This window comes from Pongo pygmaeus, chromosome 22 (genome assembly GCF_028885625.2).
Source record: "Pongo pygmaeus isolate AG05252 chromosome 22, NHGRI_mPonPyg2-v2.0_pri, whole genome shotgun sequence".
Lineage (NCBI taxonomy): Eukaryota > Metazoa > Chordata > Mammalia > Primates > Hominidae > Pongo > Pongo pygmaeus.
This window is the reverse complement of record NC_072395.2, coordinates 1733364-1760756: the sequence shown is the minus strand read 5'-3', so window position 1 is coordinate 1760756 and position 27393 is coordinate 1733364. Positions and strand designations below refer to the sequence as shown.

Genomic DNA, 27393 nt, shown 5'->3' with positions numbered 1-27393 from the left:
GCCTCTCGTGTTTACTGAATGTTGGTTTTAGAGTCACTAACTCAAACATGGATCCTATCCACTTATGAGAGTCAGTTCTTCAACTTTCAACTGCCTCCCGGTGTGAGATTTGGAACCTCAACAGTGGGCTGTGTTCATGTGAAAATATGACAATTTTTACTCTTGGCTCAGTAAGCATGTGAGTGTCACAATCTTACCTTTGTTCTGGGCCCTGTCAGGACACTTTCTTCACCACATGAAGCCTTTATAGAGTATGCATGAATGTAACAATCCTCTCTGAAACCTTAAGCAGGCACGGACCCCTCCTTGTACTTTAGCTTTAAGCCCTGGTATGACAGTCAACATCTTTCTAATTGGCAGGGTCCAAATAAGAATTCTTAACTGCGTATGAGCTGTGTTTAAAAATAAGTCACCATCCCACCTGTGGCTGAGTGTTCACATATGAAAGTCACAATCCCAACTGTGGACTGTGTCTACATGCATAATTCAGGACCTCAAGAGTGGGCTCTCTCCACCTGTGATAGAGACCATCCTGAATATTGGTGGAGTGTGCATCTGAGAAGCATAATCTCACCAGTGTGCTGAGCACTGTGGTGACAATTTCTCTACCATAGTTTACACAATATGCATGGCAGTGGTAATCCTCTGTGTGACATATCAATGGGTCTTGCACACAGGTAATGTGAGTCTCCTCTCCTGCCTTGGAATGCTCACAGGAGGCATTGGGACATACCACTGAACCTGATATTCAGGTTATGTCACTGTCTTTCCTGTGCAGGGCATGGTGGCATATCCCTGCGCCAGCCGCCAGATGATGTGACTCTATCTTCTGACTAGTCTCTGCCTACAGGGTGAATTGTGACTTATCACCAGGCGCAGCATTTAGCTAATGTGACTCTTCCCTTTTTTCAGGTTCTGCCCACGGGGGAGATTGTGACTTATCGATGGGAAAACACCAAAATGATTTTCCTCTTTTGTCTTGGCTCTGTCCTCAGAAGGCATTGGGACATATTGCTGAACCAGCACCAATGTAATGTCAGTGTCCTACCTGAACCCTGCCCACAGGGAGCATAGTGACATATCTCTGAGCCCGTGAACTATTTGATCTGTCTTCATTCTCTTACCTGGGCTTTGACCACGAGAAAGACTGTGACGTATTTCTTGGTCCAGTGCTTAGGTGATGTGATTCTCCTCTCCAGCCTGAGATATGCCCACAGGAGTAACAGTGACACCTCTGGGCCTAGCCCACAGGTGATAGGACACTTATCCCTGGTTTCTGTGCAAGGGAGTCATTGTGATGTACCTCTGAGACCATTATTAGAATGATGTGACTCTCCCGTTCTTACTGGGACCTGTCCACAGTGGGGATGATGACATATTCCTTAGGCCAGCACATATGTGATGTGACTCCCTTCTCATGCCTGTGCCTTGCCCCCTGGAGTAATTGTGAAATACAGCTGGGCCCCTCTCCTAGTTTATGCAACATATCCCTGTGGTAACACTCTTTGTACCATTTAAGGGCTTTATATAATATAAGAGAGAGGGGTATTCCTTTAAGAACTTCATACAAAGGGAAGACTTAGGACCTACCCGTTTTCCAAAGCCTCACTATGAAAAACAGCTTTTCTCTTAGTGGCAGGTTTGATGTATGAGAGTCATTACACCTGTGAGCTGTCCAAGATATATGTTTCAATCTCTCCTGTGGGTAGGGCGTGAGCGGGAGTGTCACATCACCTGGATGCTTGGCCAGAGATCTGTCAATATCTTCCCTGATGGCAGGGACCAAGTAGGAGAGTCACATACCTAAGGCTGGGCCAGGGATATGTAACAACGTTTTCTGAGGTCAGAGGCTAGTAAGGGAGTCCCATCACTTGTGTGCTGACCGGGGATAAGTTGCAACAATCCCCTCCTGAAATCAGAGTATATGCAGCAGAGTCAAATCACGTGAATATTGGGCTCAGTGATATGTCACCACACTCCCTATGGGAAAGGCCATGGCAGGAGAGACACTTCACCTGATTGCTGATTACTAGGCCCAGTGATATGTCAGAATCTTTCCTGTGGGCAAGCTGCAGGCAGAAAGGAGAGTCACATCATCTGGTGTTGGAAGCAGAAATATGCTACAAGGCTTACTGTGGGCTGAGTTCAGGCAGGAGCCTCTAATCTCCTAGGTGTTAAGTTCAGTGATATGTTACAATGCTCCCTGTGGGCAGCACCAAGGCAAGAGAATAGAGCGACATCACCTACGTTCTAGGTCCAATGATATGTCCCAATTTTATTTGTGAGCTGGGCTTAAACAGAAGAGTCTAATCACTCAGGTGCTGGACAAATGTGTATGTTTGTCACAATGACACCTGCAGGAAGGTCCAGATATGGGATTAATCCCGCATGTATTCTGGTTTTAGGCATGCGAGTGAACACGTTCTGTATGTTTGATCTAAGTACACAAGTCGCTATCTCAACAATGGGCTAAATTTGTGCATGGCAGCCCCATTTTCTGTTTCAGACTTTGTCTCCTAATTGAAATCACAGCTTCCCAGGTGTGCTGACTCATGATCTGAGAGTCATCAACACACCTGTGACTCTCAGCTATGAAAGTCAATTTTTCAACTTGTGAAACTGCCTTTGGGTGTGGGATTCAGAGCCTCAAAAGTGAAATATGATCATGTGAAAGAACGACAATCTTTAATGTTGGCTGGGTGTGCATCCCGATGTCATTACATTACTGTGTGCTGAGCCCTATTAGGACTTTCTGTGTTGCCCCTGAGGGTTTTGTATGTTATGCATGACAGTCTCAATTCTTTCTGAGATTTTCATGCTGGTGTGGACCCATGATCAAACCTGTGGCCTTAAGACTACATATGAGTCAACATCTTTACAATTGGTGGGGTCCAGATAAGAGAACCATCAACTTTCTATGCTCTGGGTTAATAACGAAGTTCCCATTCCAACCCTGGACAGATGATTACATATGAGAGTCGCAATTCCAACTATAAACTGCATTCATGTGTGAAATTCAGGACCTCACCAGTGGGTTCTGTTTATATGTGAGAGTGAAAATCATAATGGTCAGGAGGGTGCAGGGTGCGCATATGAGAAACAAATTTCACCTGTGTGCTGGGCCCTGTGATGAGACTCTGTACCACCTGAGGGCTTTCTGTAATATGTGAGAGAGTGGATGATCTTAGCGAGGAGACCCAGGGTTTTTTTTTCATTTCCCTAAGTGTAGCTAGGAGAAGCAGTGTCTCTCCTATTGGCTGGTTTGACATATGAAAGTCATCATTGCACCTGTGTGCTGTGTTCCAAGATATATGTCACAATTACACCTGCATATAGAAAGAGAGCAGGAGAGTAAAATCAGTTGGACGCTGGGCCAAGGATATGTCGCTTCCCTGAGAACAGGGACCAGGCAACCGTCGCACTACCTGAATGCTCAGGTATGGGTATGTTGCAATCCACTCCTCAAATTAGGACCCAAGTAGCAGAGTCACATCACCTGCGTGCTGGATCTAGCAATATGTCACAATCCTCTCTGTGGTCAGGATGCAGGCAGAAGAGTCACATCTTCTTGGCGATGAATGCAGAAATATGTCACAAGTTTCACTGTGTGTAGGGTAGAGGAATAAACCTTTTATTCCCTAAGTGTTGGGCCCAGTGATATGTCACAATACCCAAAATATGCAAACCCAGGCAAAAGAGAACAGTCACATCACCTTGGTGGTAGGGTCAGTGATATGTCACAATCCCCTCTTTTGGAAGGACACAGATAAGAGTGGAGAGTCACATCACCTAGGCAATTAATAGAAAGGTATGTCATAATACTCCTGTTGGCAAGACCTACACAGAAGAGTCACATCACCTATGTGTTCAACCCAGATATATGTTACCCTACACCATGTATGCAGGGCCCAGGCAAGAGAAAAGGCCACATCACCTCGGTTCTGGGCCCAGCAATATATCACAATTTCCCCTAAGAGGAGGTAACAGACAGGAGAGTCACATCACCTAGGTCAGAGGAGCAGAGCTATATGGTAATGCCCTGGGTGTGTGGGCCCAAAAATAGTGGAGAGTTACATCGCCTGAAGACTATACCCAGCTATCAGTCACAATGACCACTGTGGGCAGCACCCAAGCATGAGAAGAAAGTACCATCATGTAGGTGCTGTGCCAGGCTGTATTTCACAATCTCCACTATGGATAGGTTTCAGGGAGAAGAGGAGCATTACATCATCTAGTTGATGAGTCTAGAGATATGTCCAAATGACCCCTCTGGAGAGACCAAGATGCAGAATCACATGATCTGTGTGCTGGGCCTAGCAATAAGTCGCTCTCCCTTCTGTAAACATGGCCAAGGCAGAAGACGAGGGTCACATCTTTAAGGTGATGAACGCGGAAATATTTCACAAGGCTCCCTGTAGGCAAGACCCGGGCAGGAGATTCCCTTCCCTCAGTTGCTGAGACCAGGAATATATCACAATGTGGGGCTCAAGCAAAAAACAAAAGAAACATCACCTATTTTCTGGGCTCAGAATTATGTCACACTCTCTCCTGTGGGCAAAGGCTTTGTTAAAAAGAGGAGTCTTGTCACACACTTGATGGTCTCAGAGATATGTCCCAATGCCATATGTTACAAATTGCTGTAGGCAGGGTTCAGGCAGGAGACTCACTTTTGTGTTGGGCCCAATAATGTGTCACAGTGCTTTCTGCTTGCAGGGCAAAGTCAATAGAGTAAAGTCATCTAGGAGTTGGACTCAACACTGTATCACAATCTCCTTCCAAACAAATCCTAAAACACAAAAGAAGAGTAAGATGAGCTAGATGCTGGGCACAGTGATATGTCACAATCCCTTCTTTAAGCAGGGACTAGGCAGGAGAAGAAAATCACACCACAAGGGTGATGGGTACATAGATATTTCAGAATGTCCCCTTAGGCAAAGCTCAGGAAGGAGAGGTAGATCATCTAGGTTTCGGATGCAACAATATGTCAAAATGGCCATTGTGGACAGGGCACCGGCAGAAGAGACACATAACCTGGATGTGGGACCCAGCAATACATCACAACGCCCCAGTGTGTAGCACTAATGCAAGACAGAAAACTTACATTACCTAAGTGTAAGGCCAAGTGATATGTCCCAATGTCCCCTGTGGGCAGCACCAAGGCAGGAGATAGCAGTCACAACACCTAAATGCTGGCTTCAGCAGAATCCCATCTGTGAGCTGGACACAGGAAACAGAGCTAAAACACTCGAGAGCTGGGCAGAGATGTATGTCACAATCCCCCCTGCAGAAAGCGACAGGGATGAGATGAACAACTCCACACATGTCCAGATTCCAGGTATGGCAATTTGTATGTTGGACCTAAGTACACCAGTCCCAATCTCAACAGTGAACTGGATTCATAAATGAGTCTTCTCTGGCTGAGAAGAACTTCTCCCCTTAGGAGAGTTACAGTCTCACAGATGTAATGAATTTTGTTTTGAGAGTCGCCCACCTACCTGTGGACAAGATGCATATATGAGAGTCGATTGTCTCTTTATTTCTTCTTTCTTTCTTTTTTTCTTTCTTTTTCTTTCTTCTTTCTTTCTCTTTCCTTTCCTTCCTTTTCTTTCTTTTCTTTTCTTTTCCTTTCTTTTCTTTCTTTCTTCCTTTCTTTCTTTGTTTCTTTCTTTCCCTTTCTTCTTTCTTTCTCTTTCCTTTCCTTTCTTTCTCTTCCTTCCTTCCTTTCTTTCTTTCTTTCTTCTTTCTTTCTTCCTTTCTTTCTTTCTTTCTTTCTTTCTTTCTTTCTTTCTTTCTTTCTTTCTTTCTTTCTTTCTTTCTTTCTTTCTTTCTTTCTTTCTTTCTTTCATTTCTTTTGGTCCCTTGAGATGGAGTCTCACTCTATCGCCAGGCTGGAGTGCAGTGTGGCGATCTCGGCTCTCAGCAACCTCTGCCTTCTGAGCTCAAGCGACTCTCCTGCCTCAGCTTCCCGAGTAGATGTGATTACAGGTACATGCCCCCACGCTCAGCTAATTTTTTTATTTTTAGTAGAGATGGGGTGGCCAGGCGCAGTGTCCCAAGGCTGTAATCCCAGCACTTTGGGAGGTCGAGGTGGGTGGATCACCTGAGATCAGGAGTTTGAGAACAGCCTAATCAATATGGTGAAACCCCGTCTCCACTAAAAACACAAAAATGAGCTGGGCATGGTGGCTTGAGCCTGTAGTCCCTGCTACTCGGGAAGCTGAGACAAGAGAATTGTTTGAACCTGGGAGGCGGAGGTTGCAGTAAGCCTAGATGGTGCCACTGCACTCCACTCTGGGTGACAGAGCAAGACTCTGTCTCAAAATAATAATAATCATCATCATCATCGTCATCATAAATAGTAGAGAGACGCGGTTTCACCATGTTGGCCAGGATGATCTTGATCTCCTGATCTCGTGATCTGCCCCCGTCGGCCTCCCAAAGTGCTGCGATTACAAGTGTGAGCCACTGCGCCCTGCAATTGCGCTCATTTTTGAGGATGGTAACTTTTATTGTCACCAGAGTGTGCATGAGTTTTAGAATCTCACCTGTTTGCTGGGCCCTGTTACGACACTATGTACCTCCTTTGGGCCTTGTACAGTATGCATTAAACATAATCCACTCTGAGTTCTTCATGCTGATAGAAACTATGATCATATCTGTGGTCATAAGCCCAGGTATGAGAGTCAACATCTCTCCAGCTGGCTGGATCCAGATAAAAGGATCTTTACTTGGCTGTAAACTGGGTTCAGAAATAAGGCGCTATCCAAACTGTGACTGGATGTTCACATATGATAGTTACAATTCCAACTGTGGACTGCATTCAGGTAAGAGATTTAGGACCTCCACTATCACCTCTGTTCCCGTGTAAGAATGACAATTCTGATGATTGGTGGGTGTGCACACAGAGAACACAATCTCACCTGTGTTCTGGGCCCTGTGATGACACTGTACCATCTGAGTGCTTTACCTGATATGCAAGAGTGCTTATTTTCTCTGATCTTCATAGTAAGAGAAGACCCATAATTTTGCAAGTTTTTTAAGCCTGGCTATGAGAGAAAGTATCTCTCCTATTGGTTGGTTTAAGGTATGAATGTCATCATCACCCTATGTGCTAGGCCAAAATATATGTGACAACTTCACATTTGGGTAGTCAGCAAGCAGGAGAGTCTCATCACCTGGGTCTGTGTCAGGGATATGTCACAGTCTCCCCTGAGAACAGGGACAAGCTAAGAGAGTCACATCCCTAGGTGTTCTGCCAGGGATGTGTTCTTTCTCCCTCCTGAAAGCATGACACATGCAGCAGAGTCACCTCACCTGGCTACTGGGCCCAGTGATATGTCACAATTTTCCCTGTGAACAAGGCATAGGCAGGAGGAACACATAACCTGTTTGCTGGGCCCAGAAATATACTACAATTTTTCTTGTGAGCAGGGCTCAGGCAGAAATGTAGGGGATCACATTTTCTAGGTGATAAATGCAGAGCTATGTCACAAGGCACCCAGTAGCCAGGGCCTTGGCAGAAGCTTCCTATTTTCTAGGCCATTGGCCCAGTGATACTTCACAATAGCTAAATTATGCAGGGGCCAATGCAAAGAGGAGAGTTGCATCACCTAAGTGATGAACAAAAAGACACGTCATAATATCCAGGTGGAAATAGCCCATGCAGGTGCGTCACATTACCTAGGTGTTGGACTCAGTAATATGTCACAATACACAATATATGCAGGGCCCAGCCAAGAGGGAAAAGTGAAATCGCTCAGGTGCTGGGCCCAGTAATACATTGTAATCTCTCTGGTCAGATCCCTAGCAGTAGAAGAAACTCACATCACCTCGGTGCTGAGGTCAGCCATATGTCACAATACCCCTGAGAAATGAGCCCAGGCAAACAGTCACTACATTTAGGTGAGAGGCCCATAGATATTTTGCAATTCCTCCTGTGGGTGGGGCTCAGTAAAATGACAGTCACATTACCTAGAGTCTGTCCGCAGCGATTTGTAAGAATCCCAGCTGTGAACAGGCACCAGGCAGGAGAAGGGAGTCCCATCACCTGGGTGACCAGTGCAGAGGTATGTCACAATGCCCCCTGTAGGCAAAGCCTAGACAAGAGTTATATCACCTGAGTGTTGCACCCAGCAATATGTCACAATGGCTCGTGTGGGCAAAGCACAGGACAGAGTCACATAACAAAGTGCCAGGACCAGTGAAAGTTAAGGATACCCATTATGGGCAGTGGCAAGACAGGAGAATAGAGGCATATTAATTAGCTGCTGGATTCAAGGATATATCACAATCTCACCTGTGGGCTACACCCAGGCAAAAATGTGAAATCACTCAGGTGCTGCCTAGAGGTGTGCGTCAGATTCACACCTGCAAGAAGGTCCATGGATGAGATTAACAATCCCACATAAGTGCCGATTCTGAGTATGAGAGTGAATGCCTCCTGTATGCTGCGTCTATGTGCATAAGTCACTATCTCAATGGAGGAATGGATTTTTTCCATGAGAGCCTTAATCCCTTTTGAAAACTGAGTTATCTTAGTGGAGTCACAGCCTCACAAGTGTTTTGGATCTTGATCAGGGAGTCACAAACCCACTTGTGGACAATATCCACTTATGAGAGCCAATTTTCCAACTTTTGTCTACCTCCAGGTGTGAGTTTCAGAACCTCAATTATGGTCCATGTTCGTGTGGGAGAATGACAATTTTGACTGATGGCTGGGCTCAGGCAGGAGCCTTTCATCCCGCAGGTGTTGAGACAAAGGATATGACACAACGCCTAAAATATGCTGGATGCAGGTGAAAGAGGAGACTCATATTACCTGGTTGCTACATCTCGTTATATGTTACCACCTCCCTTTTTGGCAGGGCTAAGGAAAATGAGGAGAGTCAGAGCTCAAGAAATGTCATAATGTCCCTGTGGGTAGGGCCTATGCATGAGAGTTGCATCACCTAGTCATTGAACCCAGCCATATATTATAATACACAATGCATACAAGGCCCAGGCAGGAAAGGAGAGTAATATCACATAGGTACTGGGTACAGCAATGTCTCATACTACCTCCTGAGGGAAGGCTCCAGGCAACAGGGTAACATTACCTAAGTGAAGTGCCCAGAGAGATGTTTCAATGCCCCTGGTGGGTAGGATTTTGAAAAAGGAGAAGTTACAGAACCTAGGGGCTAGGCCTAGCTATGTGTCACATTCATCTCCAAGACAGAGCCCAGACATGAGAAAAAAGTCACATGATATAGGGCATATATTATGTCACAATCCTTACTGTGAGCAGGCCCTAGGAAGAAATAGAGAGTCACATAGTCTAGATGATGGGACCAGAGGCATTTGGCAATGACTCCTGTATGTAGGGACCAGAAAGAAGAATCACTTAACTATGGGCTGTGCCCAGTTATAAGTCACACTTCCTTCTGTGGGCATGACCCAGGCGGGAGAAGTCACATCATCCCAGTGCTAGACCCAGAGATATGTCACAATGTCTCTTATGGGCAACGCTCATGTAACAGAGGAGAGTCATATGAAATAGGTGATGGACCCAGAGGTATTTCCCAATGCCTTCTGTGAACTCGATCCAGGCAGAAGATTCACATCAACATCAACTTGGTGCTAAGCCCGGCAATATGTCACAATCCCTTCTCTGTAAAGGGACCAGGCAGGAGAAGAGAATCACTTTACCTGGCTGAAGAGCACAGAGATATATCATAATGCCCCTGTAAGTCAGGGCCCAGGCAGGGAAGTTACATCGCCTGAGTAGTGGACCCAGCAATATAACACAGTGTCCTATATGGGCAGTGCACAAGCCGGAGAGTCACATAACCTGGGTGTGAGGCCAAGCTATATATAACAACGCTTCCTTTGGGCAGCCCCAAGGCAGAAGTGGAGACTCACATCACCTGGGTGCAAGGTCTAGCGATATGTCAAAATGTTCACTGTGGGCAGTGCCAAGGAAGGAGAACAGAGTTACATCCTCAATGTGCTGGATCCAGCAATATGTTAATATTCCGTCTGTGGGCTGGGTCCATGCGAGACTTTCAAGTCTCTCAGGTGATAAGCACTGGCAAATTTCACAATGAAAGTTGCAGAATGGTCCAGGAATTAGATTAACAATCCCACAACTCTCTCAGTTGTAGGCATGACATTCAACACCTCCTATATGTTGGGTCTAAGCCCACGAATCACCATCCCAACACCAGACTGGATTTGTGCATGAGAGCCTCAATTCCTCTGCAGACTGGCCTGTGTTCCTGTGAGAGGATGACAATAGTTACTGTTGGCTGGGTGGGCATATGAGTGTCACAATCTCACCTGTGTGCTCGGCCCAGTTAGCACTTTCTGTGTACTACCCAATGGCCCTATACAGTATGAATGAGACTTGTAATCAACTTTGACACCTTTCTAATGGTAGGGACCCATGATCGTACTTGTAGCATTAAGCCCAGCTATGAGAGTCAACATCATTACAATTAACTAGGTCGGGATAGGAGAGTCCTCCCTTGCCTATGAGCTGAGTTTAGAAATGAGCCACCATTTCAACTCTGGTTGGATGTTTATATATGAACACGGGCCTAGCACCAAGGTGATGTGAGTCTTTGGCCTAGACACTTCAAGCAGGAGGCAATGTGACATATCTCTGGGCCTATCAACTATTTGATGTGACCTTCCTTTTATACCTGAGATTTCCCCATAAAAGAGATGTGACATATGTCTAGACCTAGCACCTAGGTGATGTGACTCTCTTTTATTGACTGAGCCCTGTGTATTTTGGGTATTCTAACATATCCCTGGACCTAACATCTGGAAGACAGCATGGGCCCTTTCTAAAGAGTTTCTTGTGACAAATTTCTACATTAATCACCCTGGAGATTTGACTCTTCTCTCTTACCTGAGCTTTGCTCATAAGAGAGATTGCTAAGTACCTCTGCAGCAAGTACCTAAATGCTGTGACTCTTCTTTCTTGCCTGGGTCATGCCCACAGATGAAAGGGTGGCTTATCGCTGTGTCCAGCACACCGGTTATGTGATTATGCTGCCTGATCTCTTCTCACAGGAACCATTGTGACATATCCCTGGGCCCAGAAACTATTTAATACGACTCTCCTCAATGACCTTAACTTTGTGCATGGGATAAATTGTGACATATCTCTGGATCCAGCACCTAGGTGATGCGATTCTCCTTTTCTGCATGGGCTATGATTACAAGAAGCAGGCTGACTTATTGCTGTGTTGACAGCTGATGTGATACCTCTGTTCTTGTCTTCTTAGTTTTTAAGAATTTAAACAAGAGACACAAAGAAAAAAAGTACAGCATAATTTATTGGAAAAGAAAATATTTGAAAGTTAAGTGCAGAATACAGTACACCCTGAGAGAGATGTTCCAGGGCGGGCTGCTCATAACAGTGAGACAGCGTGGATTGTCACTGGAGAAACCCCCTTATGGGAGTTTTACATTATTATTAATAAGGAGGAGGGAAGAGGACCTGCTAAAAAACATGTTCTGAGTGGTATTCTCATTGCACATGCGCAGTAACTGTACATGCTTGTTCATATATTGCATGTCTCGTTAGCATCTTAGATCTCCACCCAGGAGGGTATTTCTGTTTGTTTGTTTGTTTGAGACAGAGTCTCGCCGTGTTGCCCAAGCTGGGGTGCAATGGTGTGATCTCTGCTCAATGGAACCTCCGCCTCCTGAGTTCAAGCCATACTCGTGCCTCGGCCTCCTGAGTATCTGGGATTACAGGCATGCATCACCATACCTTGCTAATTTTTGTATTTTTAGTTGAGACAGTGTTTCACTATGTTGGCCAGTCTAGTCTTGAGCTTCTGGTTTGAAGTGATCTATCTTCCTCAGCCTCCCAAAGTGCTGAGATTAGAGGTATGAGCCACCGTGCCTGGCTAGGGGGTGTATTTTTTGCCATTAAAATAAGCAAAAGTTGTTTGAGGACAAGTAAAATCAAAATGCACATGCTCTCTAGAACAGAAAGTCCTTAATGAAGATAGCTTTGCTCGAATAAGCCCAGTTCCAATGCGAATGCTAAGGCTTATTGTGTTGGCTCCAGAGTCACCAAGGTTTCTCTATCCCGAGATCATGGTCATTTTCTGGACTATCTATTCTGCCTCAATTTCCCCCTAAGAGATTTTAGGGCAATAATCATATTGGAGTTTGAGTGGTTAGGCCAGTTTTTCTGGAGCTTTTTTCTGCTGAGTGGGTGTTACTTCTGCCTAGCCTGGGCCTTAAAGTTTCTTCCTGTGTGATCTAACCATGTGTAAACCATGTCGTTCATGGAGCCAGTGGGCAAGATGTTGGCAGCCAAAAGTTGAAAGCCTTGCAAAACCATCATGCAAACATGGAGCTGCCGCAAGCAAGAGAGCAAGAAATCAGTTAACAGTTTAAACAAAATTGGAAGAAAAGTAGAAGCTGAAAGTATAATAATGACTGGTACTATTAAAGAGAGCAAGGCAGGCAATGGACATTGCTTTCATGTTCCCATGGAAGTTCCTAGAGATTCAATTTTGTCTGCCTGGGTGATGATATTATTAATATTTTCTTGGACTAAACCAGGCTGATTGATCTCAAAAACAGCATTCTTCTTTTAGATATAAACATGTTCCTCTTTGCCCGGCTGGGAGAAGATCCCAGGCTCTTTGGTTTTGTCGGACTACAGTGGCCATGGAGTCCAGACGTTGTTGAGTCTATTGAGGCCCTCTACTGCTTGTTGAGGACCCATTGAGGTGTTCTGAGATAGTTTATACTGGATTCTCAAGGCTCCACCTTATGGTGACATTTGTGCTGCAAAATATTCTGCATTAAAATGGTGAAAGCAACAAACGTTTTAAGTCTTTTCTGTTTTTTGCCAATATGCAAAAGTTTTGTACAGCTAAGTTGGCAGCAGTCATTCGGTCAATTTATGGATGGTGAAGTTGAATGGTGGTCAAAGTTAGAGCCTGGAAGCCTTCGGTAAATGCACTGAAGTTGTCTGAGAGCCATCAGAGCTGCTGCTTACATTAGATTAGATGATTTATTGAGAAGAGAACGAGCATTCTGATGGTCCTCTCTCCATTTGGGACTTTCTGTAAGGAGACCAAATTATCTGGCCCTGCATGGTGTGAAGCTCCACTGTGAGTAACTACAGATGGGCTGGTCTATATTGTACCTGGCAAAGGCCGATAGAGGAGCATAAGGATGAGATGAAACAAGCTTAGATTCTACAGAAGACTCTGATAGTGTGGGGACGCTGGGGAGTCTAAAGGAGTTGTAGGCCTCTGAGGGCCCCTATCTGGAGCTGGTATTGCGCTGTGGGGTCTGGGGTCCCTTCACCTTAAAACAGATGATCTTCTAATGGTTCTGAGGGGCTTTGTGGCTTACTAGGCTTTAGCCCACAGGTGCTGCATAGAGCTGGGTTTTGTTGTCAGGCCAGAAAGCCTTGAACATAGGATACTTCAGACCATTTTCCCTGATTTCCACAGAAAAGATCTGGCTGTAGGGGGGTGTTAAAGTTCACAGTCTCATTCTCCAGCCATGTTTTGTGAGCTAATCTGTATGCGGCTAAATAGTGTTACAAAAGAAGATAATTTTTTTTTTTGCTTCATCTAGCCAAAAGCTGTTTCAATTTTATACATCCCAGGTGTGTTTCAATGTCAGTGGAGGAAGTGATTCCCACGGTGCCGAGAGAATCCTGCAACGACAGAACATGTACTAAAGTCAAGGGGGCGACGGGCATCACCATGGGCCAAGTGGAACCACCAAGATTTCCAGTGCATCCCCTCGAAACCCCATTAAATGAAGGTCTAGGAGGTCATAGGCATTTGCTATACACGGTCTTATCTCTCACCAGCGCTGGACATCTCCAGCCCTGCCGAGATGACCCCCACTGCTGGCTGGGGGGCAGATGTCTGGCTGACAAGCCTTTCCCTAATTCATTGGTTTACAATTTATGATGCCCAATTATAACACCTGCAATGTTCAGATTCAAACCCTATGACTGGGCATCTACATGACTGTGCATCTTTTGTTCAGCAAAGAAAGCCAGTTGAAGAACAATTTCAAGGAGCTAGGAAATGCATAAAGCCTGAAGGGACAGGGTTTCCCCAGAACTTTAGTGAAACAGAGCTGGAACAACAAGCGATAGTTAACCAGGCAGTCTGGAAGTGCCATAATATTCACCGCAAGTAAAGGGAAAGTGAAATTAATGAAGTGGACAAACATGTCTCCGGGCCATGACACCAGAAACGTTGATGGTTGATGTAATACCTTGGTTCTTATTTTCTTAGTTTAAAAGAATTTAAACAAGAAAAACGCAGCAAAAGAAGTACAGCATAGAGTAATTTATTGCACACACAAAAAAGAAGAGAATACTTTGAAAATTAAGTGCAGAATAGACGGTACATTCTGAGAAAGACATTCCAAGGCAGCCTGCTCATAAGAGCGAGAGAGCATTAATTGTTACTGGAGAAACCCTCCTTCTGGGAGTTTTACATGATTATTCATAAGAAGGTGGAAAGAAGTGTTATAGCAGGCATGTTTTGAGTGGTCTTCTGGGTGCATATGTGCAGTAGCTGTACATATTTGTGCATACGTTGCATGTCTCATTAGCGTCTTAAGTCTCCACCCAGGAACGTGTTTTTATTATTAAAATGAGCAAAAGTTCAGTTTGAGGATAGATAAAATAAAAATGCACATGCTCTCTAGAAGTAAAAGTCCCTACAGAAGATAGCGGGTTTCAAACGACCCCAAGTGCTCCACATATTAAATGTCTCTCCAACAAAGCTGGAACTCTATCTGTTCCTGGCGGATCAGGTCCCATTTTTGTTTCTGAGACACTGGCAAGTCAGGCGTGACTTCAGATGAGACCGATGATTTCATGTGTAAAATGCCTAAATAGTCAGCAGCTTCAGGTTGCATTTTGGAGCTTGTCCACTTAAATGGGTTGATGAAAATGGCTCACAATACTCACGCCTCGGAAATGGGGTTTTCTCTTTTGCTCTTAGCAGATTTTGTGCCACCCAATAATTTACCTTCCTGATGCCTCTACTTTCACATTCGTGAAAAAGGCGCCATTGAGAGTGACATTTCCAGGAAGCCACAGACCTTGTCACCCCTGCAGAGTTCTGAAGCTGTCCATAAGCAGGCCACGTGGAAGATTTCTCTCAAAAGCTGTTGAGCATGAGCTCTGGCTAGAGAAAAAAGAGAGCTGTGGCACAATGGACAGTGTCTCAGACATCAGGACAGTTTCCAAAGAAGTTTAGGAAAGAAGGCAGCGCCCTGGGCTGCAGAAGGCGCAATGCTCTGGAAAGAACCCTGGATACAGCTGAAAGAGGAACCTGAGAAGTATAGGGCCAATCGGTTGAGGACAACCCTCCCGATTTGGGCAAAGGTAAGGTGCCTACGTAGGGTAATACCCTCCGCAATGCTCAGCGCAGACCTGTCCTCCAGGTCCACCTCTGTACTCATTTTCCTTGGCAAAGAGTCGGCATAGCATAAGAACTCAGCAGTGCTCTGGACACTGGGAAGTCCACAGAGCTCTGCTCCTCCCTCCAGGCCTACGCACCCTAGTTCCTGGTACATGCTAGGATTATAGTTCTGAAGCCTACCGACAAACTGGCTGAGAGCAGTTAACAGACTACAGCTCCCAGCATATTAAGTGGGGCGTGACTTCTTCCAGGACTGTGCCTCGCCCCAGAGACGGGCGCATGCTGGGATTGTAGTCCTGTAGCCCTTTGGCCAAATGGCTGGGAGTGTTTATGAGCATATATCTCCCAGCAAGCCTAGGGAGAAGCACACAGCCTCGCCTCTTTCTCCACTGACGGGACCTGTCCCTGACCCCAGTGCATACTGGGATGGTAGTCCTGCAGCCCTGTGATGAAAGTTCTGGGAGTCTTTATGAAACTACATCTCCCAGCAAGCAGAAGGAGGCGTCCACAGCCTAGCCTTTTCCTCCAGTAATGCGCACTGTCCCTGAGCCGGTTGCATCCTGGGATTGTAGTCCTGCAGCTCCGTGATGAAAGTTCTGGGAGTGTTGATGAGACTGCATCTCCCAACAAGCCCAGCGAGACGCGCACAACCCTGCCTCTTCCTCCAGTGATGCGCACTTTCCCTGAGCCCGGTCCATGCTAGGATTGTAGCGCTGCAGCCCTGCGACCAAAGGGCTGGGAGTGTTTATGAGACTGCATCTCCCAGCAAGACCACCGAGGCATGCAGAGCCTCGCCCCTTCCTCCACTGATTAGCGCATTCTCCCTGAGCCTGATGCATGATGGGATTGTAGTGCTGCAGCCCAGTGACCAAAGGGCTGGGAATGTTTATGAGAATACATCTCCCAAAAAGCATAGCGAGAACAGCACAGGTTCACCTCTCCCTACAGTGACGCGCGCTGTCCCTGAGCAGGGTGCGTGCTGGGATTGTAGTCCTGAAGCCCTGTGACCAAAGGGCTGGGAGGAATAATGAGAAACATCTCCCAGAAAGCCCAGCAAGGCGCTCACACCCCTTTCTCTTCCTCCAGTGAGGCGGAGTGCCCGGCGCCCCGTGCATGCTGAAATTGTAGTCCTACAGCGATGTGATGAAAGGGCTGGGAGTGTTTATGGGACTACCTCTCCCAGCAAGCCCAGCGAGGCGCGCACAGACCTGCCTCTTCCTCCAGTGACTAGTGCACTCTTCCTGAGCCAGAGGTATGCTGAAATTGTAGTGCTGCAGCCCTGTGACTAAAGGACTGGAGTAGTTATGAGACTGCATCTCCCAGCAAGCCCAGCGAGGCACGCACAGCTCCTCGTCTTCCACCAGTGACACACACTGTCCTTGAACACGCTGCATGCTGGGATTGTAGTCCTGCAGCCCTGTGACAAAAGGTATGACAGTCTTATAAAACAACATCTCCCAGCAAATGCAGTGAGGCGCGCACAAACTTCTCCTCGTTTTCCAGTGATGCAGGCTGTCCGTGAGCCAGTGCATGCTGGGATTGTAGTCTTATAGCACCGTAACCAAAGGTCAGGGAGAGGTCATGAGACTCTATCTCCCAGGAAGCCCAGCAAGGCGCACACTGCCCTGCCTCTTTCTCCTTAGACTAGTGCACTGTCACTGAGTTGGGTGCATGCTAAGATTGTAGTCCTGCAGCCCTATGATCAAATGGATGGGAGTGTTTATGAGAATACATCTCCCAGTATGCCCAGGAGGTGCACACAGCCCTGCCTTTTCCTCCAGTGACTAGCGCACTGTCCCTGAGCTGAGTGCATGTTGGGATTGAAGTCCTGGATCTCTGTGACCAAAGGGCTGGGAGCGTTAATGAGACTACATATCCCAAAAAAGTACAGCGAGAAGCGCAAAGCCCTCCCTCTTCCTCCAGTGACATGCGCTGTCCCTGAGCCCAGTGCATGCTGGGGCTGGAAGTGTAATCCTTCAGCCCTGTGATGAAAGGGCTGGGAGGGTTTATGAGAATACAACTCCCAGCAAGCCCGGCGAGTAGCACACAACCCCGCCTCTTCCTCCAGTGACGCACAAATTCCCTGAGCCCAATGCTGGCTGGAATTGTAGTCTTCTGCCTCTTCCTCCACTGACAGGCACGGTCTCTTAGCCAGGTGCATGCTGGGACTGGAGTCCTGCAGTCCTGTGACCAAAGGGTTGGGCATGTATATGAGAATACATATCCACCAAGCCCAGCGAGGCGTGCGTAATCCCGCCTCATCCTCCAGTTAAGCGCACTATCCTTGATCTTGGTGCATACTGGGATTGTAGTGCGGCTGCCCTGTAATGAGAAGTCTGGGTGTCTTTTTCCAATTTATCACCCTATAATAGTTCACAGTACACTTTTTTAAACATTTTATTTCTTCGAATTAGTACTAATGTCCCACTTTCATTTCTTATTTTAGTATGTAAATATGCTGTTAATTTTTTTGCGTGTGTAGCTGAAAGTTTACCAATTGTTAATTTTTTGAAGAACTGAGAATGAAATTTTGGTTTTTTGGAATTCTGTTGTTTGTATAACCTGTATTGCATTTATCTCTGCTAAAATCTTCAATATTTTCTTCTTTCTCTTTGCTTTGCATCTAATTTGGTCTTATTTGTCTAATTTACTAGGTGATAAAGTGATTATTCATTTGAAATCTTTGTTCTTTTTAAATGTATTTTAGCTGCAAACTTTTCATCTTAGCACTGTTTTTGCTGTTTCCCATAACTTTTGATGTTTTGTTTACTTTTCTCTTCCTCTGTAAGTATGTTCCTACTTCCTCTGTGATTTCTTCCTTTACTTATTGGTTGCTTAAGGTTATGTTGTTTATACAGTTTTGTAAACTTTCTAGCGTTTCTTCTGTTATGGATTTAATTTGAGATCTACTATACAGCCCATCCTGGAGAATTCCCCATGTGCATTTGAGAAGAGTGTGTACTCTCTTTTGTTGGATGGAGTATAATGTATATATCTGTTAGATCAATTTGGTTCATTGAGTTAGTCAAGTCCTCTATGTCCTAATTTATCATCTATCTCATTTTTCTATTCATTACTCAGAGTGGAGTATTAACATCTTCAACTATTATTTTAGAACTGCCTATTTGTCCTTTTAATTGTGTTAACTTATGCTTTCTATATCTAAATGTTTTATTATTAGGTGTGGGTTTAAACTATTTCTATCCTCCTGCCAAATGAACATTCTATGACTATATGATGTCTTATTGTCTCTTGTAACTTTTTAAGTCTATTTTGTCTGCTATTAATATAGTCATCCCTAGTCTCTTTTTCATACTATTGGTATAAAATAATTATTTTCTTCCTTTCTTTATAACCCTCAATTCCTGTGGAAAGCTAACAGCTGCATTACTTAATTTAAAAAGCAGAGAAATCTTAAATAAATAGCTTAATGTTTGTAAAAGCATTTAAATGGAAATGAACTACACAGTCCACCAGGAACAAAGGATATGAGTTGGGTTTTAGAATAATCATGCCAAAAAGCTCTAGGAGGAAAAGCTGCTGGGAATTAGGACGGTGTTAATGGTCTTCGGGATCAAGAAGGAAATGGGGGAAATGGGGATGCTCAGGGTCAGGAACATGCTTAGGAAAAGACCCAGAAAACCCTAAGCTCTCACCTCTGTATTTTAAAGTCTGCACAATTAGAAAGTAGAGGGGCAAGGAGAGTTGTAACTTTATGCTGATTGGTAAAGCCATCTCCAACACACATACATAGACCCCAGATGAAAAAATCAGGTATTTATTTTTAGTGAGGGTTAAAAAAATCTGGAGTCTTACTATCCAATTAAGGTTTAGTGAAAATATTCAGGGAGATTTGCGTTGATCAATTCATCCTGAGGTCAAGAAAATCTTGATTTTGACATTTGGAGCCTCCAGTAAAGGACTAGCCTCCACCTAGATGTGTTCTTTGGGCTTTTGGACTCAGTGACACACTACCGGTTACACTGATTTGAAAGTCAGCTAAGAGCTTGCTGCAGAACTCCTGCCAAACTCAGTTTCACCCATAGAGGGCTAGAGCATCCCCAGCTGGTAGAAATTTTGTGCCTCCTTCAATCCTCTGAAGCAAAGCTGCTGTTTCTGTGGGGCCCCCAATTTACTGAGAATTTCCTATATGACTGGTCCTGATTCATAGATGAGTCAGGGAAGGTGAAACCTCATGATGTTCACTGGGCTGCTGTGGCTGTTTAAGCTGTGCTGGCCATACAGAACCTGAAATGAATGGTTGCTCCTCTCAAAGGTCAGAACTCAGGCTTTGGAGTAATTGCACATATTATATCTGTTTGGTTGTCTACAATGGAAACTGTAGACTGTCTGAATGTCTTTTGGGCTGCAAACCGGAAACAATCTCAGATGCTGATCTAACTGGGTCACTCATCTAGAAGTCCATGGTAAGTGTTTGTTTTCTAAAGAGTGACCACAATCAAGCTGCAGATTGAGCCTAAATCTGTGTCTAACGCAGAGTCTAATACTGCAAGCCAGACTTGGGGTTGCTGGTGAAAGTTGACCTATTTGTCTCATGGTTGAACAATTCCTAGACCATACCTAACAGAATAACCAGAAGTGGACTTTTGGCCCACTTCTTGAGATATCAGTCACCAATGTTGACATCTTCAGCATAATAGTCATCTGACTCCAGCCATACCATGTGTCCCTTGAAGCTAATCTGTGCCATCATTTAGGCTTTTGAGACCAATTGAGCTCTGACTTCGTGGCATTTTTCACCACATGTACTAAAACAAGCCAATTCTATGAAGTTCCCTCCTTTTCCACACATGTTGGTTAGATAATTTGTTGATTAGGTATGGTTTATTATCTCTTCCTGATTGCCTCCAAGATAAGGATGAAATGGTTGGGGGATCTAGGAATCTATTTCACAAACTTGGAATTTCATCCTAATAATTCCTGGGTGAAATGTCTTTCTTTCCCATAACTGCAATTCTAGGCCAGCCTGGCTTGTGTACCCTCTGAGTTGCATCCCAGCCTAGTAGCAGTTATGGGACTCCAACTTAGTTCTGGTTAAGTTTTATGTAAATATTCTTGTCTCTATTTTACCTGGCTCTACTAGATAAAATGTCTAGAAAAAAGTAGAGGGCGACTAGAATAAAGGTGAGATTATAGGTACCGGAATGAGACACACTGATTCTGTGGAGGTAGAGGGAGAAAAACAACCTGGAACCTGGGGAATGAACAACTCAGACCTCGGAAGCTATGGGAAATGGTGGGATATTAACAAATTTTTTTCTTTCTAAATAACCCCTGGTGCAACCCACAAAAGAGTCTGGAAATACTATTGGTTAGATCACACGGTAAGGCAGAGGCTGTGGATTCAGCTCCTTTTTGTCCCCACATTACCCTTAAGAATCCTTTGAGACTATTCTATCTCTCTGTGATGTAGGCATGGAACTCTAGTGGGCAGTGTGCACTCTCGGTGCCAAAGGTTCAACGCCACAGTTTTTCAGATGATGGACAACCATTGCTTTTTCCTGAAGAGGGTTAGTACCCTGTGGCTGCGCTTAAGAGGGACTCTAGACAGCATTGATTGCATTTTCTTCTTCCTCTATGAACTGGGATTTCTCCTTCTGTTTTTCTACCACCTAGAGATGAATCTGCATTTGTCAATATTTAGGTAAATCAGAGACATAAATCAGGTAAGGAACCCTGGACACAGCTTCTTCCATAGCTGGACTCTTGCCTATTTCCCTTCGCACTTTATGAGATCAATTATATTGGCACAGGGAGATACACTTAGATAGTTCTCTCAGGAGCAATTAGAGAAGGATACTTCTAGAGAAGCTGGTAGGACAGGGCAGGAGGGCCAATGAGGATCAAAGCTTATGTACAAATTTTTGAGCCTAGTTGTGTGTGGCCAACGAATCCAGGAAAGAGCCCAGATCCCTGGAAGTGATTGTTAAGAGAGGATCCATTAGATTAGAACGCTAGGGTGGGTGTTCATCCGTCACCTTCTGAGTCGGATTTTCAGGGTTAAGACTGTGGTAGGGCTGCAGAGAATTGCTTGCCTGGGAAAGCCTCTGATCAAGTGCAACATAGGTGGCTCCGGCACAGGGAGAAGTCCTCTATTTGAGGAACATTATACTTGTGTGGATGTGTCTGTGCTTTTCCTCAGCAGAGCCCCACTGACTGAATGATTGTTTGAGAATTACGAGTAAAGAGCCCTATATTACTTTGAATTTAGTAAATATTGGAACAGAAACAAACATTTTTATCTACTTTCAAATTGAATAACAGCATGAGCAACTTCCAGGGAAATGTCACAGGAGGAAACTCCGGGGCCTTGCTCATCCCCGGAAAACTTGAACATCGTGATGCAACCTATAGGGTTAACCTTATCAACACTTAGTTTTTTGCCAAATAGATTTATCTTTATAAAAAAATATTTTCATTGGACCTTTATTTTGATATATGCCATGAAGAATAAATCATTTATTTCCTTTGTGATAAGAACATCACATTTTTACACCTCATGTATAAATGATGCCATCCCCCATGTAGTTTTTATTGCTATGGCCTGAATGTTTATGTCCCCTTCCAAATTCATATGTGGATAATTTTAGGCATGAGGCCTTTGCGGAAGTGGTGAAGCCAAGAGTTCTTCATCTTCATGAATGGAATCAGTGCTCTTTCAAAGGAGGTTGAAGGGAATGCCGTTGTCCCGTGTGCAAGATGGTACCATCTATGGGGAACAAGGCTCTCACCATATACTAAATTTGCTGCTGCCTTGATCTTGCACTTTCCAGCCTCTATAACTGGGAAAAATACATTTCTGTTGTTTATCCTGTATCCTGTCTAAGGTATTTTGTTATAGCAGCCAGGAAGCACTGTGATACTTTCTTAGGCACTTTGGTCTATTTCTGAATTTTTAGTTTCAGTGACCTATGAGTTTTTTAATCAATCAAGGTTTTTCACACTGCTTGCCAGTCTTGTTTTTTTTTTTTTTTTTAGAGTTCTCTTGTTTATTCTTATTTGTGTTTTTATCTATATAATATTTTATAGTAATGTGTACTTGCAATATTTAATGTTATAAATATAGGAAAAAAATTGAATTTATAAATAACTTTAAGGACAATTGATGTTGATAATATTGAGTTTTTCTGCCTAAGAATATGATACAAACTGTCTATTTGCTTATGTCTACATTCACATATTTCATAAACTTTCTATGTTTTTTCTCATATTCTGTACATATTTTTGTAATATTTATTCCTAGTTTATTTTATTCTGCTAAAAAGTAATTTGAGACACAATGAAATTGTAAAGTGTTTATTTGAGTAAGAGCAATTGAAAAATTATAAAATATCAGACAGAAAGATATTCAGTGATTCATTGACAGTGTAAGAAGCAAGTATATATTGGAAAAATGTAGAAACAAAGAAATCATTTGATTGGTGGTAGCACAACTTTTTAAATTGTTTTTTGTTTGTCTGTTTACCTTGTTGAACAGTTTCTATTTATATAAGGTCGTTGGCTGCACCGGATTGGTTGACCTTCATTTCTGTTTTTTGAATAGGCAGCTACAAGAAATAATTTAAGTTTTGCTTATATTTGCAAATCAAGGAAGGTTGAGATCATTTATGAGACCTAACTAATTTTGTCTGCTCAGAGATTATTGAGACATGATCTCCATTTTAATTTTCTTTAACAAATTTTTCGTACTTTTACTTTCTATTCAAACTGTAACTTATAAATTATTATTGTTGTACATATGTAGGCCCATGTTGTGTATGCTTTGAAGACCTGTCCTCCGTTCAAACTCATTTGTATTATGTTATTATTAAATTTGCCCCGTTTATTGGAATTATAAACTGCAATCCCCCAACTACAAGAGGTATGAGCTCTGAGGACATAAGAATAAAGATGAATCAGAAGTGAAAACAGTTCTCCAACCCGCACATGCAGTAAAAAACAAATTTCACATGGATAAAATGAGTAATTACCTAAAATTTAAAATATCCTGTAAACATTAATGTTTATCTCATTACTATGTAATATGGAAATTACAAGACAAAAAAATCCAAAGACTTATTGTTTAAATATAAATGAAGCTTTTTATATGATGAAACAGTCCATAATTTAAATGTAAAAAGCCAATAGGAAATATATGAAATAAAATAAAATTATATGTAAAAGTGACAATGCCTATATTAGATTTAATACTATCTTACAATAAAATAAGTTGAAACCTACAAAATGGAAGAAAGTTTAAAATTAGGGAGATATTATCAGCCAGGTGAAGAGTAAATACATATGTCAGTAAGCATTTAATGTATTTTGTCTTAGATTTTATATGAAATAATAAAAAGTAAGCAAACCAATAGCAAGGTAATTTCACCCTGATTGATTCAAAATGAAAAAAGATTAATAATTCTCCATTAGAAGTTGGATTTATGGATTGGCCTCATGCTGCATTCAAGGCACTTTGGCCAGGACCCAACACTCATTGCCAAGAGTCAGCAGGCTAGAAGTTTGCTTTTAAGATGTTTCCCGGCCTGCGACCAAGACACTTTGTCCTTACTACTTCTTCAACTCTGACATAGGTTTTGCTGATATAAATGCAAACCCAGCTCTATACCTACCAAGCATCTACGTGGCTAGAGCTGCAAATGGAGCATTTAGGCACTAGGCAAGAGGTCTTCCTAGGTTTCCAAACAGACTTTCTAGAATTTCCGAAAAATACTGACATTGTCTTTTTCAGACCCCATCTCCAAAAGAGAATCAGAGAGGCGGTCTGGAAGCCATTTAGAATCCCCAGCCCCCAACCTAGTAGCAATGGACTTGGATACAAAGAGGCAACCTACTGACCTCAAAGACACCTGCCCAGATTCTGGGCATTGAATTCTTGCCTCCCTAAGAAAGATCTCATCTGAGTCACATCAAAGCCCACACTCTTCTTCAACGTTCACCTTCCAGACACGTTCCAAAACAGCGCCTCAGAATTGTCTTGAGATGAAACAAAAGGTGATGAAGCTCCAGGTTTGGAATACCTGCCTCATTCCTCACTCCTGAAAAGTCTACACCTGCTGGTTAGAACTCTCACACCTTAGGAGCCCAGCCTCTCAGAGTGCATCCTCTAATAGGACCTCCTGGCCTTTTCCTCCTTGGAGGAGAGTGCCCAAGAATATGGAATACATGGCCTCCACTCTCACATGACTTGATTGACTGATGAACTGATGTCTGAGGAGGAAAAATATGTAGGGAACAGCCTGGGTCTTGTGAATCCCTGTTCCCCAGCTATGATGTCTGTGCAAATGGAGGGAGAATCCCCACGTATTACTGGGTGGTAGACAGACACTGCCTAATAAAATTAAGTAAATGTAAGGTGACTTGAAGTGGAATTTATCATATGTCATATACAAAATTTTAGTTGGTGAACTTTAAAAACAGTCACAATTTGTAAGGCATTAAAATATAATTTTAATAGGAAACTATGAAAATTATCTGCACTTGGTATGTAAATGATTGAGTTAGGGGTAACTATCTGAAGGTATTGAGGTTGATGATATCTGCTACTTAATTTCATAAGACATTTACTTGCAAATGGTTGTCATTTTTGCTCTCACTATATGAAAATTTTTTCTTGCAAAGAGCATTTCTATGAAAGAAAAACTAGAAATTTTGTCAATTTTTGTTATTAAAATGATAAAACTGGTTTGTTATTCTTAACCAAATGTTCTTACAGATAGCACATACTACCCATGGTTTGATTGTTTTTTGTGTTTTTTTTTCACCTTAGGTCAATTGCCTTTCATTTTATTCATCAAACTGTATTTACTGTAGACAGACATTGCAGTGGTCATGTGCGCCCTATGGATTTGTACTTTGTTAGAAATATGAATTCTCAGGCCGAGTATATCGGCTCATGCCTGTAATCCCAGCACTTTGGGAAGCTGAAGGGGGTGGATCACCTGAGGTGAGGAGTTCAAGCCTAGCCTGGCCAACATGGTGAAACCCCATCTCTCTACTATTTACAGTTCACATTGTGCCTTGCAATGAATATATATTTTATCCAAAAAGCCTAAAAAATAATGAAATTGGAGTGGGAATGGCTGGAAGTATAGGTGAAACAAAAATGACACATGACTAGTAGCTGTTAAAGCTTGGTGACTGGTCTGTTATACTTTTTTTGTATTGCGTATACATTTTTAATGATGTGTAATAAAACACTTGTAGAAAATGACAAAGTTTATCTGCACTTAGCTCTTAAGATCTTGGTTACCTTTGGAAAGGAGAAAGTGTCAAGGGCATGAACAAATCTGATTCTTAGATACACAAGTGTATTTATTTTGTAATAATTCATCAAGCATTCCATAAATGTTTTGTTCCTATATTGCTGTATGCATGTTATACACCAATAAAAATTTAAATAGTACATATTTTCATAACAATCCTAAATTAATATTTTAGAATAATAGTAATGTTTTGTTTTGTTTTAAAGTGGGGCATGTTCACTCAGGACATCATCAGGTGTATATTAATGTTCCAAGTTATTTATTTATGTTTTAAATTTTGGATGAGTCCCTTAGGTCTTTTAATTTTCACCTCAATACAGTAAGTAGCATGGTTTTAATTTTTTGAAATGCAGCTTTGTTTTCAGAAAGGTTCTCCCCGAAGAATGATGCTCACCCAGGCCAGGGTACACAGCACAGTGACCCGTGCACAGGATGCACTGAATACACAGGGCACTGGGTGAATCAGGAACAGGACGAGAAGCAAGCCTGGGTCTGCAAAATATACATTGTAGGAAAAGCAAGTAAAATTGGAAGGTCACAATTCAGCAGCAAACGTTTTTACATTCATTTGAGAAATCATTTCTAACAAAAGCTGCTGGTTAAAGCCACGATTTTGTGGCTTGCCTACATATTGTAATCACCTGCACAGCTTTAAACCGTATTTTTTGCAGACCCAACTCCAAGGATTCTGATTTAATTGATCGGTTACAACTTCGATTTTAGGGATTTTGAAAGTTTTCCTCCCCGCAGGTGATTCTCTTGTGGCAGGAGTAAGAAGCGCTGGATAGGGGTGAGGGATGCTTTAGCTGTGAGAGATATCCATGTACACTTCAGGATTTGCCCCATCGCATATCTGGAGTTCGGGGTCTTAGAAATCATTCTTGCTCTGTTAAAAATTAAAGGATGGCTTCAATATATAGTTAGCTGTTTGGCTACATTGCCGTAAAAGAAAATGCCTTTCCAGAGATCATTTTTTTGAGACATGGTTTTGCTCTCTCAGCCAGGCTGGAGTGCAGTGGTGTGATCACGGCTCATTTCAGCCTTGACCTCCCAGGCTCAAGTGATCCTCCCCCTCCAGCTTTCTGAGTAGCTGGGAGTGAAGGCATGCGCCACCAGGCCTGGCTAATTTTTCAATTTTTTTTTTTTTTTTGTAGAGATGGCTTTCTCTATGCTGCCTGGGCTGGTCTCAAACTGCTGGCCTCAAGTGATCCTCCTACATCAGTCTCCCTAACAGTTTGACCTACAGGCACAGGCAAGCATGCCGCTGTATTTACTAAAATGTAGCTACTAGAATATTTAAAATTCACATGTCCCTCACATATTATTTCTTAGAGAATTGCCTCCTATTTGAAATCTTAGGCTGCCTGCTCTAAAGCCTGGATGTGCCACGAAAGTAAAAAAATTGAAATTTTAAAATAATTGTCATTATATTTCTTCCACATATGAATAACACATATATATTATTCATAAATAAAAATAATCTTACACACAAATGTAAATGCAAGTATTTTACAGGCAGGGCCAGGGTCCAGTGCATGGAGGAAATCCTGCCATAAAAGGATCCAGGAAAAACCTATAATTCTTGCTTTATTCAACCCAGTGTCAAATCACATATGTCACTCATGGCCTAAGGGGGTGGGGTGGGCAACTGAACTCTATCCGATCATGGGTGCTGGAGTGGAAAGTATCTAATC

At 43.1% G+C, this 27393-nt stretch overlaps 2 long non-coding RNA genes across 6 annotated transcripts in view; one reads left to right on the top strand and one right to left on the bottom strand.

Annotated features, from left to right (window-relative positions):
* Positions 1–16330: 16330 nt before the first annotated feature.
* Positions 16331–24544, top strand: LOC134738975 (uncharacterized). Its single transcript, XR_010125285.1, has 2 exons — positions 16331–16845; positions 24166–24544. It is a non-coding gene; the product is annotated as an uncharacterized LOC134738975 (long non-coding RNA).
* LOC134738974 (uncharacterized) overlaps positions 22718–27393 on the bottom strand; it is a 37891-nt gene continuing 33215 nt past the window's right edge. For all 5 annotated transcript variants that reach the window (XR_010125280.1, XR_010125282.1, XR_010125281.1 and 2 more), the window contains one exon: positions 22718–26585. This is a non-coding gene — a long non-coding RNA (uncharacterized LOC134738974). The remainder of the gene's footprint in view (positions 26586–27393) is intronic.